Source organism: Lagenorhynchus albirostris, chromosome 10, assembly GCF_949774975.1.
Source record: "Lagenorhynchus albirostris chromosome 10, mLagAlb1.1, whole genome shotgun sequence".
Lineage (NCBI taxonomy): Eukaryota > Metazoa > Chordata > Mammalia > Artiodactyla > Delphinidae > Lagenorhynchus > Lagenorhynchus albirostris.
The window spans coordinates 93796366-93809416 of record NC_083104.1 but is presented as its reverse complement, the minus strand read 5'-3'; the positions used below and the strand labels follow the sequence as shown (position 1 = coordinate 93809416).

At 43.0% G+C, this 13051-nt stretch overlaps 1 long non-coding RNA gene across 4 annotated transcripts in view; it reads left to right on the top strand.

The window, feature by feature from the left end:
• The window catches only part of LOC132528236 (uncharacterized), a 193759-nt gene that overhangs the window by 92359 nt on the left and 88349 nt on the right, over positions 1–13051 (top strand). For all 4 annotated transcript variants that reach the window (XR_009543141.1, XR_009543140.1, XR_009543138.1 and 1 more), the window contains exon 3: positions 9584–9683. This is a non-coding gene — a long non-coding RNA (uncharacterized LOC132528236). The remainder of the gene's footprint in view (positions 1–9583; positions 9684–13051) is intronic.

Genomic DNA, 13051 nt, shown 5'->3' with positions numbered 1-13051 from the left:
TGGAGAAAGCGGGGGACCATGAACTGACCAAGAATATGTCCCAAGTACCTGGACAGATGGAGACTCAGAATAGATATAGATTTGAAGAAAATGAAAGGAAATTAAATTTCTTATCTATATGCGTTTATGGGCTATTTGTTGCTGCCACATGTAGTAACTATGAACAAGGTCTCTTAGAAACCTCTGAACGATATAGTACATGGATGCTTCGGACGACAGGTGTTTGTAATGCCTGTTTTAGCTCAGCATAATTACTGTTTCGTGGAAGGTTTCCTTTCCTTACGTGAAGAAGGAATTATGCTGTGATGCAAGGACTGAACCAGCTGACTGGGGGCAGAAGATTACACAACTAAAACCCGGGCCCCTAAGGCAGAGAACATACTTTATGTATCACTTTGATTATTTGTCTGCAGTTGTGACATCATAACCCACGTGTCCAACACAGCACCGCGTGGGCACACACACACGTGCATACACCTCTCCTGAGGCTATTTCTTTTTCTTTCTTCCTTCTTCATGCTACAGTGAATTGGAAGAACAAAAAAGCTAAATGCATGCCAGCTTAGAGCCGCGAGGGTGTGTGTGTGTGTGTGCGTGTGTGTGTGTGTGTGCACGCGCGCACGCACGCGTGTGTGTATGTGCGCTGCTTTTTTCACCCGAGGTCTCAGGGCTGGTTTCCTGCTTGGAGCTTTTCTTGTCTGTTTCAAAGCCCCCTTCACAAGCTTAACACTGACAAGGAGAACAATGGAAAGTGAGCTGAGCTTGGAAATGAACAGAAAGAAGTGACTGACTTTGGGCTACTCCGGTGGGGTAAATGGACTATAAAATGCAATTTTAAATTAAATAGGTGCTTTATGTGCAACACAATATTGATTTTGTTTCCACAGGCAGAGGCTGAAGAATTGCGTGCAGTCCATTTGTGTGTGTGTGTGTGTGTGTGTGTGTGTGTGTGTGTGTGTCAGACAATTTAGGAAGTATATAAGGGTGAGTTTTAATTTAACTTAAATGCCCAGGAAGGACTTAATGATTAATATCTTTCGTTTTCAACTCTTCTTGGTTTTGAAATAATGACTCTTCCCCCTTCTGACCTATATGCTTGTAAAGCCTTTGTCAACTCCTTTAAAAAAGTCCCTCCTCTCTCCCCATGCTGGTGACGGCGACATCACCCACCAGCCGTACACGTCTACTGTTTCGCTGTCATGCTTTCACTCTTTTCCTCACAAGGGAGTGGCAAGACAGGCCACACCCGACTTTCAGAAGCAGAAAGCTATTGGTACCCTTACATCATATTAGCACCCTTTCACATCTCCAGAAAACAAAAATAAGATGTACAAGGTCACTTATAGGGGACCCTGGGATTCCTTCTCCAAAATGCTGTTTGAAAAGTAGCTTCAGTAACATATAAAAGGAGAGTTTGAACTCTGACATCCTGAGCAAAGCTGGGAGAGGGAGGATGTTTGTCTTCACTGCCCTCGGTATTACCACCAGTGAAGACCTGTCTACACCTTTTAAACCCTTTTAGCAAGACATGCATAGCTCCAAACCCAGGGTCTAATATTTCCTAGAATGTTCTATGGAGCAGAAGAGTGATCAAATTAACGTATTTTCACTAAGAATTCAATGCATTTGAAGTTAAAAGAAAAGAATAATCCTTGGAAGACACCTTTTAATCATTGGCAGGGAGGGGAGGGGAGGAGGCATCCTCTTATACCACCTGTGCGGAAGAATTTTGTGTATTAAAGTCTTAATCTCTACACCCCGTGATTTAGTCATTCCTTCTTCTAGGACTTTATCTTAATGAACTAATTGAGGATATGCACAAAAATGTATGCATCTGTATTCACTGTAGTGTAATTTACAACAGAATGGCCACAAACTGAAAGTAACCTAAATTTGAAAAAAAAAATAGAGTGCACTAAGATTCTGTAGAGGCGAGAGGCAGAAGCCAAGACCAGCCAGCCTAAGCAAAGGAGGGGGGTTGGTGATACAAAGACAAACATGTCTCATGGGACTGAGGTTAGGAATACAACTGGGCAGCCCTGACTTTGACATCCGTAACTTTCGGCAAGAGGACAAATGAAGGTCCCCATTCCAGTTGTCTCAGTATTTAAGGGTTATAATCAAGCTATAAATATAATATTTGAACAGTTAAATATAATGATCTGATTCCCTACCTTGACAAATATACCTTCACAACAATCCAGAGAACTAGACTTCTCAGAGTTTTGTGTCAGAAAATGCAGCACGTGGAAAGCCACAATCTCATCCCAGGCCCCCTGGTCCCCTGGCGCTGACTGGCCCTTTTTCTCTGTTCACCTCCTAGTGAGCTCTACATCTTGAGGGACCTTGCTGACCATCACATGTGTGGACTCACCAGCCCACCCATTCAAGTCCATTCTCACCCCCTGCAAATTACCACGCTAACCAGTCTTTGGATCTAGGGGTACGTGTACTAGCAAGGTGAAATGCCAAAACCCAGGGAAAGGGTCCCCAAATGGGCTTGGGCCATTTGGGCTGGGAGTTCAGGGATCCTGGTCTTTTGGAGTATGGTTCAAAGAAGAAAGTTTGGGTTTCAGTTGGGCACATCCCTTAGCCCCCATGGGGAGGGCTTGGCTAGAGGGAGGGTGCGGCAGGGATCCTAAGCTGGGGGCTCCAAGGCAAGGGGCTCAAGACAGGGGCCCCCTCTTGCCTGAGTCAAAGACTGCGATGCAGCTGGTCCATGGGAAGTGACTGCTATCTCTTTCCTCTGGCTCCTTTAACAAAGTACCACAAACCAGATGGCTTAAAACAACAGAGATTTATTCTCTCACAGTTCTGGAAGCCAGAAGTCTGAAACCAAGGTGTCAGTAGGGCCTTGCTCCCTTCAGAGGCTCCAGTGGAGAATCATTCTTGCCCTTCCCCCTTCTAGTGGCCCCAAGGTGTAGGTGTCCCTTGGCTTGTGACACATAAGTCTAATCTTTGCCTCTGTCCTCGCATGGCTTTTTCCTCTGTCCCTGTGCCCCACCTCTTCTTATAAGGACACCACTCATTGGATTGAGGGCCCACCTTAAATCGAAAATAATGTCATCTTGAGATCCTTAATTAATTACATTTGCAAAGACTTTCTTGTAAAGCTATATTCCGAGGTTCCAAGTGGATAGGAATTTTAAAGAGACAACATTATTCAACCTACTCTAAGGACTAAAACCTGAACATGAAAAATCACTGACAATCCATGGAGTTACTTTCCTTCCATCTCTTGTCCCTGATTTTTTCATCTGTATCTTAGTCAGCTGTTTATTTCTGCTTCTCCTTCCCCATGGGAAGTTATGGCCGCCTCCCAGCTACCAAAAAATGTGCATAACGACACAAAAAAACTGGGAATCTCTAGGCCCCAATTCCAAATTCCCGGGAGAGAGAATCTTCCTGGCTGAGGTTGGAAGCCTGGTCCACTCCATGCTGATAAATGTTGACCAGAGGAAGAGAGTCAAAGCTATATGACAGCCTTGGAGCAAAGGCAGCTCATTGCCTGCGTTGGCTTATGGACTGAAGGGACACCAACTGTCTGATACATAGAGAATTGGTTAAATTACGGCACGGCCATAGGAAGGAAGACCGTATGACTATTAAAAATTATGTTTTAGAATAAATGTTAATGGCAAGGTAACATGCTGATAATTAAGTGAGAAAAGCAAATGCTGAAACAATGTATGTATAATATTGTACCCACGTGGTTAATAAACACACACACACACACATACACACACACACACAAAGAACTGAGGACAGAAGAATGGACATCAAATATTTACAACACCGTCACTAGACAATAGATTATACACGGGGGTGTGTGTGTGTGTGTGTATCCTTTGTTTCGTTTTTTTCCCAACAATTTACTGTTAAATTGTTTAACATTTTTTTAAATATGCCTGAAGAAGGATTTCTAACAAAAAAATAAAGACTTAATAATAGTGGAATTTAAGACATAAATAAGAGAAAATTTGGGGTAATAAACCTAAGGGATATCTATTGGGATATTTGCCTAATACACAAAGATTCCTCTTTTTTTGGACTTTCACTGGCACCATCAACTATAAACTCTGTCTCCAAAGGGGCAGACATATTCTCCCGCTTGGACCGGAGATGCAGAACAAGTCAGTCTGCAGAGAGGAGAGAAGAGAATGGGGCTGATGTCAGAATAGGAGCACCCATGACAGAGCACCTGGGCGCACTTCAGTCCGATTTAAACCCTCCCCAAGATCTGTTGACATTTCTGCTCTTGGGTTTTTTTCTGATGCTTCTTTATATTTATAGTAAATGTCTTTTTGTATTTAAACTAGCTTGAGTTGATTTCTGTTGCTTGCAAAGAGTTTTGTTTTTGATTTTTTTTTTTTTTTTGCGGTACGTGGGCCTCTCACTGTTGTGGCCTCTCCTTTTGCGGAGCACAGGCTCCGGACACACAGGCTCAGCGGCCACGGCTCACGGGCCCAGCTGCTCCACGGCATGTGGGATCTTCCCGGACCGGGGCACGAACCCACGTCCCCTGCATCGGCAGGCGGACTCTCAACCACTGCGCCACCAGGGAAGCCCTCACAAAGAGTTTTGACCAATACAAGATCCTTCCCAGTTCCTCCAAAACATAACCCACAAGTGACCATGGCCTGGTACACTCAGTTCTAAGAAGAGTTCAGTAAGTAAAAGCTTCAGATCTGACACCTGATCTTTTGGATAAAGTTAGGCCCTTGGGTGCCTAAGGCACAAGCAGATGAATCAGAAAAAAGTAATAAAAGTAAGAAGTTGATGAGAAGCAAGAGACTGAGCAGGGGGCAGATCAAAGAGAAAGGCAGGGGAGGGTGAAAAGGAAGCCATACGATGAGAGTTCTAGAGTCTAGGATGCGGAAGTCACCCCCATCACTGACGTTCATTGATCTTCAGTTCACAATCCCATGTGCAATCTGCTTGCCTTTTACGAAGGGCGGATGAATTCCAGAATTAGTTGAGTTGATCTTCATTGCCTTCAAGTTGGCCAGCATACCATCCAACTCCTGTGTGTCCAAGTTCCTTCCACTGGTCACAGCAACCCTGCAAAGGCCCCAAATACTGGCCCTCTGGGAAGGAGATTATTTCTTAACACCGCCCACAATGAATAACTGCGGACTGGGCAGTTGTGTTGGCCCCAGGTCAGTTTTCTTTACTGACCACAATCCAAACCTACAACTCATGAACAGCAAGTTCCATTTCCCAGGACTCTAGAAGAAAATGTATCCCAGGGACCACTGAAAAAGTCAAGCAACACTTCTGTGTGGCCCATCAGATCCCAGTGTATCACTGTCACTATTTAAAAATAAATTTCACACTAATAGATGATTATCCATTAAATAAAATAAGAATCCATGAGGCCAAACTGATATAAATAAATTTTATTTAAAAATAAGGGGGAAAGGGAGGTGGAATGCCAACTAATAAATGTAGAAGGAATGGCGAAATTAGAAAATTATCATTTGGCAAACATCACAATGACAATTGATTCAGGTAAGGAACATCAATGGTTGCTACTAAACCTGGCCAGTGAAAGCTTGATGACAAACAGGCTATTGACTTAATTGTAAAGTATCTCCCCACAAGATTATTTTTAATTACAAAGAGGAAAACAGTAACTTTTTAGTGGAGAAACCGAGAAGACTGAACTTTAGCCAAATGATCAAAGTCAGCCTCACTGCTAATGGAACCAACCAAGTTCACTTGCCTCCTGATACAGTGGGTGAGGAGGACACATCTCTTCTGTGACATTCCTGCCAAAAGTACATAATCTGAATCTAAACCTGGGAAACGTGAGACAAATCCAAACGGAGGAACATTCTGCAAAAATTTCAAGTTCGTAAAAGACAAAGAAAGACTCTAGAGTGATTCTAGTTTAAAGGAGACTAAAGAGGTGAGACAGTTAAATGCAGCACATGATCCCTGAACCAGAAAAGAAATTATTTTGCTCTGAAGGACATTATTAGGATAAGGTCTATCAACTAGATAACATTATCTGAATGATTTGGGGGCAAAAGGACATCATAACTGCAACTTAGTTCAGAAAGAAAATTATATCAGTATATCCATGTCTATATCTATACATCTGCATATCCGTCCATCTAGAGAGAATGACAAAGGAAATGTGGTAAAGGCAAATGTTAACATTTGGGGAATCTGGGTGAAGCTATCATGGGAATTTTTTGTTCTATTTCAACTTTTCTCTAAGTCTGGAATTATTTTAAAATAAAAATAAATACCACTGAAATCCCTTAGGACCGAGCACTTGGGGCCCGTTTCCCCAATAGCTGATAAAATGTCATTTTGTGCCAGCAAAGTGTCAGCTTCGACTTTCTTCTGAAGCTTTACTCCATCCCTTTCCCAAGTCCCACTTGTTCCTCTTCCAGCTGCTTGGCGTTTGTCAGCCCTGGCCTTGTCCCAGGCTGTGAAGGCCCCCGCAACCAGGCCTTCCCATGGTGCCCATGTGGACGGCCCCCGGGACGCAGCCTCTGCTGGTCTGTGTGGGGCTGGGGCATCTGCAGTCTAGCTCAGGAAGCCAGGTGTTGTCCTGGCATCTTCTGCCACCATGGCGACAGGGGGCTGCCCTGGGCTGCTGGATGGGAGGAGGAACTCTGCTCCAGTAAGGATCTAAATATAACACTGAGGGAAGGAGGTGAGAGGGAAGTGGGGGGAACATCTTAGCTTTTCCTTCCTTTCCAGGAACAACCTTTAGAAATGTTTTAAAGAGCTTTTCTTCCTCATCATTACTATCAGATGTATGTTCTCCTGGGTTTCTTGGTACTTCAAAAGAATTAATCTTTCCCTACTAGACTTCACAATATCCCCTGTCCCCTACACACACACACACACACACACACACACACACACACACACACACACACACACACACACACACACACACACACACACACTGAGAATGGCTCCCTACACAAGACTTCCCTGGGAGTCCATCTCAGCCTTATTACTCAGCACCCAAATTTGCTTCCCTGGGGATCTGGTCCCAGCAAATCCTTCACCTCCAGAAAGAGAGAAGGAAACTAAACAGCAACGGTTCAGTGTACATCTGGGTCCAGTCACTGGTCAGCAGCACTTAGTAGGGCACCAGGTGTGGGCAGAACAATGCGGGTTTTCCGGGAAATTATAAGTGCCCAGGGTAAAGTATCTGTGTCTGATTCTGTCAGACACATCGTAAAACCTTGGAACTTATGTGCTGATGGTAAATGTCCTTCACAGTTAGCTGTCTCTCCTTAGGGTTTTCAATAGGGCATTCATTGAAGGTAGGAAAAAATATACATTGATGTCCCTGAAGGGAAATAAATGGAACACTTCAGACGTGATGCCAGACGGTGTGGTCATCACGCCACTGTTCTACATGGATTGATTTGGGCAGTGATGCAGAACTGCCAGGAGCCAGCCCTCGGATACCCATGATGAGAGCTTCAGCGGGTCACCGTCTGGACGAGATTTGGCTTGAGATGGCGTTGGGTGGCACCGAAGGGAGTTGGAGGGATGGTCGAGTCTGGGAACCTGCTAAGTCATGAGGTGAAGCCTATGGCTGGGGGCTGCTTGGTCTATAGCAGAGACGAGGGGCTCACACACCATGCACGTGACATGCCATCTACTTTGGAAAGTAGAAGGAAGACACCAAGGGGCCAGAGATGTCACAGGGAATTTATGAGGGCCGTTGTTTTGAAGGGACCTTTCAAGACAATGCTTTTCCTTGAAATGCTGAGCTCAGTTAGAGCTGTGAGTGAGGGCTAGCAGGGTCCTCTGCCCCAGAGAATGGCTGGGGATGGGGATGGACACCCCACTGGAGGTAGCCAACTGCAGTGGACTTGGGTGAAGAAATGCTGGGAAAGAATTGGGTTCTTCCTAAGGAGCAACAGGGTGGGGCTGATGGATGATTAATGCTACGTGACTTACTGTGCTGCGTTCTCAGGATGTTGCCCAAATCTTTTCTTGATCTGGGTTCATGGGGATCTCTATCCTGACCATTCATTACAGAAAGATGGCTTGTTTCAAAGCCTGACTCAGAACGCTGCTGGGGTATGCATCTGAACCGCTGGACATCATAACATCCTATCTTGGTGCCAATAGAAGAAGATGGTTTCAGAGACTGTGATGAAGTTTCACTTTGAAACCTTGTTTTGAAAGCCCTGGGGAAGGATAGATCATCTCAGGGCAAAATGGAAAAACTGCTAGTGTAGCTAGCTAGTAAGCTAGATTTTGTTCTCAAAGTTTGGGACCAAGGTTTTCCTGGTAAGCAACTTGGTTATCCCCAGAGAGAGGTCAAGCATTTATCCAAACTGCAAAAATATCAAGAAAGCAGGAAACAAAGTGAGTTTAACTTAAAAATATTTCACAGTGTTCAAATAATCTGTCATATGTTTTCTCATGTCACCCTCACAGCAGTCTTTAACAAATGTGTACTGTCTTTCAACAAATATTTCTGAATGCCTCATAGGCGTTGTAACTTGGGATAACGTGGGGGAACAGACAGACATGGTCTCTGCTCTCACAAATTTAGCCTGTCCTAAAGAAGAATACAATAATTATAAATGCTACTTAATTCCAAGGTGGAATAGCAATCTCTTTCTTCAATTTTACTGAGGGAAAAACTGAGGCTTACTGAGGTTCAGGGATAATTCTTCATGTCCAGAACTAAAAGAAAAAGCTATTGCCTTTTCTATTCTGTCATTCTGTTTCTTAGGGCATATAGCTTCAATTTGACTATTTTATTAGATAACATTTCTTTGTCACACAAAAGTAAGTTCAGGAGAAAATTTGCAGTGTAAAAATAACTAATATTATAGGAATTTATTAAATCTAGACAATTTTCTCCACTTATTCTATTTCTGGCCTACTTTTGTTGTATCAGTAATTTCTGATAAAATATCAAGGGTTCTTGTTTCCATTACATACAATTGCAGTGGCACTAAAACCTGCAGATGGCACGGCTAAATATAACTTTGCAAATCTATCCTTTTCTACCACACGTTGCCAGTCCCCAGAGTATCCTTACAGAGAAGATTCACAAAAGTAGATTGTTTTACTCCTTGCTGGCTACGCAGTGCCTAGAACGATGCCTGACACATAGTCACTAGATAAATGTTGAATAAATGAATGACTGGTCTCTCTGTTGTTTTAAGAAAAGAAAGCCCTATGTTTTCCTTCTTTCTTCAGACAGAACATGATCTTGAATTTCATGAACTGCCCTGATTATTCACTTGAACCTATACAACCTATAAAAACCAATGTCAAGGTGAAATTGTCTTAATCCTATACATAAAATTTCAATTAGCCAAGCTAATTAAGGAGGAATGATTTCCAAATAATTCCAGAAGCTAATAGTAACAGAACTGTTATAACAGGATATCCCAAAAGATCTTTCCCAAAAGGAATGGTCTAGTTGAGAATGAGTCCAACTGTATATAAACATACTTGGAATCATCTCGAAGCATGTTTGACTGTGTGTTTTTAATACGGATTTTGTTTTCATTCAGAATATAGAGTCAGTATTTTCTGTGATGACAAAATTACAATTTTGAACATTTTGTTTCCACTAGGGGAGAATAAAGGTCTGAGTGAAAAGGTAGCAGCCAAACAAAGGAGCGTGGAAGGGGAAGAGTTCCAACAGCAGTCGGACAAGATCACTTCAGGCAGAAGGTAAGTGAGTATGTTTTGTGGCCTTTCCAAGGAGTCTGTGCTTCAAAGTTGTTTTGCATCATCGTGTCATGAATGTTTGAGCATGTACATGGAGCCCTAAATTATCACCACCTGGCGTCGGTCCACCCAGTGGCACATTCCTCTTGTCCAATGATGCCTTAGCTCATGGTGTACGGTCGAGTCACTTGGAAATCCAGAAAAAGGATTGGATCAAGTCCCGTGCATGCAGTGATTGGCCAGCCCTTGTAGCATCAGACTGTGGTTAGTTCCACTCCTAGATCCCTTTACTACATGGATGGTGAGTTAAGACGTTTGATGATGTTGAAGCCTCATGTTGTCTGTTCCTTCTAAATCCAAGAATTTGTTCCACCATCGGAAGGGTATGCTTGATGAAAGACGGGTCAGAGGCATCTGAAATGACAGGCTGTATTTAGCAGAATAATCTTGTTTTCTTTTATTTATTGCTCAAAGAACTGAATGTTCATGGGAAAGAATTTTTAGGCATCCTAGTATTTGTTTCTGGAATGTATTTTTCTACATATGGTAGCATGCAGCATCTGCATGAAGGATGGTAGACAGAAATTTTTTACTGCAATTCTTCATTACAAATAGGAGGAAACTGGAGGACAGAGAGCCTCAGTAACTTATTCAAGGTAATCAGATTCGTTCGTAGCCAAAGCTGAAACCCAGGACTCAAGATTCCCCGTATTTCACAGATGATTTCGTAAGAACATGCAGACATTCCAAATCAGATTCCTCCCTCTCTCCCAAGCTCATTCTTCATTTGAGTATCATTTGTTTTTCTGGAACTAATTACAAATTTACAGTTTAGGCACCAAGCCAAGCCCAACTATTATGGCTTCAGGCTCTGTTAGGGTAAATATAAGCAGAGATGTTCTGACTACGCTCTGTGAAGCCTCTTCAAGGGTCACAATGCAGATGTGTGCTCATGTGAGTGTGCACGTATGTTGCTCATGTGTGCATGTGTGGTTGTACGGATAGAGACGGGGCATCCTCTAACTTTGACGAGATTACTTCCTTCTTTACCTACTTACCTATTGGTAAGATTTTGTTTAAAAAACAACAAAAAATGTCTGTGGTGTCAGACATTCCTGTCACACACATCAGCATGTCCCGTAGATACTTTCTCCTGAATCCAAGAAAAAAACATTATATTTTAATTGTAAATTATTCTTTATGGTATAGGGTCTATATTACTGAGACTTTGGTAACTTTGGGCTTTTTAGTCCACAGGCTCCATTACATTACGCAGTGGTGGGCTTTTATTTGTTCACTTACTTGCTTGTGTGTTGAATGATCAGCAAGGCTAACAGACATTTTATATACAGATTCATTTTATCTTTTATGTGTTACTGAAAATCCAAACTTTACAACAGAGCGATATGTTAATGCAGAGAATTTATTAGTTGAGGCCACAAGCCTGGATCCTTCCGAAAGAACACATCAGATAAAGCCACATCAGGATATTACTTTTGATAATAAATGTGCAGACCGGACCATCCCTATGCCCATCTGTAAAGCTGGGTGGGATATTGTGGGCATCCCCCCTCCATCCTTCCACACCCCCAACACACTTTTTATCCTGAAAGCACATCCTCACTTGGTGGAATAGAAAATGTGGAAAGTGTTAGGACTGAAGCTGCAAATTCAGATAAAAATGCCTTGGTGTGTGTAGCTTATTCTTAAGTAAAAAAATATACCTGAAGGTATCTGAAAATTATCTTTTTTTCATAAACATATGGTTTTGTTGGCTCTGCCTCAAGGCAAACAACCATGAGACAGATAGTACAGAGTTCTTATTAGATGATTTGCCGTAACAAGATAGACTAATTAGCTCTTTCCTAAGAGTTCGGTTTGATGTTGGAGAGCCCGTGAGAGCCGTGGAAGCTGAGGGGAGAGAGGGATGTTACTGAGGAGGGGTGCCAAACAGAACTGGGTGGGACACGAAGGGAGACATGCTGAAGACAAACTAAGCAATGTTCTGCGTTAAGAAGAGGCATAAAGGGCTTCCCTGGTGGTGCAGTGGTTGAGAGTCCGCCTGCCGATGCAGGGGACACGGGTTCGTGCCCCGGTCCAGGAAGATCCCACATGCCGCGGAGCGGCTGGGCCTGTGAGCCATGGCCGCTGAGCCTGCGCATCCGGAGCCTGTGCTCCGCAGCGGGAGAGGCCACAGCTGTGAGAGGCCCGCGTACCGAGGGAAAAAAAAAAAAGAGGCATAAAGACAGATGGCCAAGAGGCGCATGAAGAGCTGTTCAACATCACGAATTATTAGAGAAATGCAAGTCAAAACTACAATGAGGTACCACCTCACACTGGTCAGAATGGCCATCATAAAAAAATCTACAAACAATAAATGCTGGAGAGGGTGTGGAGCAAAGGGAACACTCTTGCACTGTTGGTGGGAATGTAAATTGATACAGCCACCATGGAGAACAGTATGGAGGTTCCTTAAAAAACTAAAAATAGAACTACCATATGACCCAGCAATCCCACTACTGGGCATATACCCTGAGAAAACCGAAATTCAAAAAGAGTCATGTACCAAAATGTTCATCGCAGCTCTATTTACAATAGCCCGGAGATGGAAACAACCTAAGTGCCCATCATCGGATGAATGGATAAAGAAGATGTGGCACATATATACAATGGAATATTACTCAGCCATAAAAAGAAACGAAATTGAGCTATTTGTAATGAGGTGGATAGACCTAGAGTCTGTCATACACAGTGAAGTAAGTCAGAAAGAAAAAGACAAATACAGTATGCTAACACATATATATGGAATTTAAGAAAAAAAAATGTCATGAAGAACCTAGGGGTAAGGCAGGAATAAAGACGCAGACCTCCTAGAGAACGGACTTGAGGTTATGGGGAGGGGGAAGGGTGAGCTGTGACGGAGCGAGAGAGAGTCATGGACATATACACACTAACAAACGTAGTAAGGTAGATAGCTAGTGGGAAGCAGCCGCATGGCACAGGGATATTGGCTCGGTGCTTTGTGACAGCCTGGAGGGGTGGGATAGGGAGGGTGGGAGGGAGGGAGACGCAAGAGGGAAGAGATATGGGAACATATGTATATGTATAACTGATTCACTTTGTTATAAAGCAGAAACTAACACACCATTGTAAAGTAATTATACCCCAATAAAGATGTTAAAAAAAAATAAAAAAATAAAAATAGAACTACCATACGACCCAGAAATCCCACTACTGGGCACATACCCAGAGAAAACCATAATTCAAAAAGACACATGCACCCCAATGTTCATTGCAGCACTATTTACAATAGCCAGGACATGGAAGCAACCTAAATGTCCAATGACAGATGAATGGATAAAGAAGACATG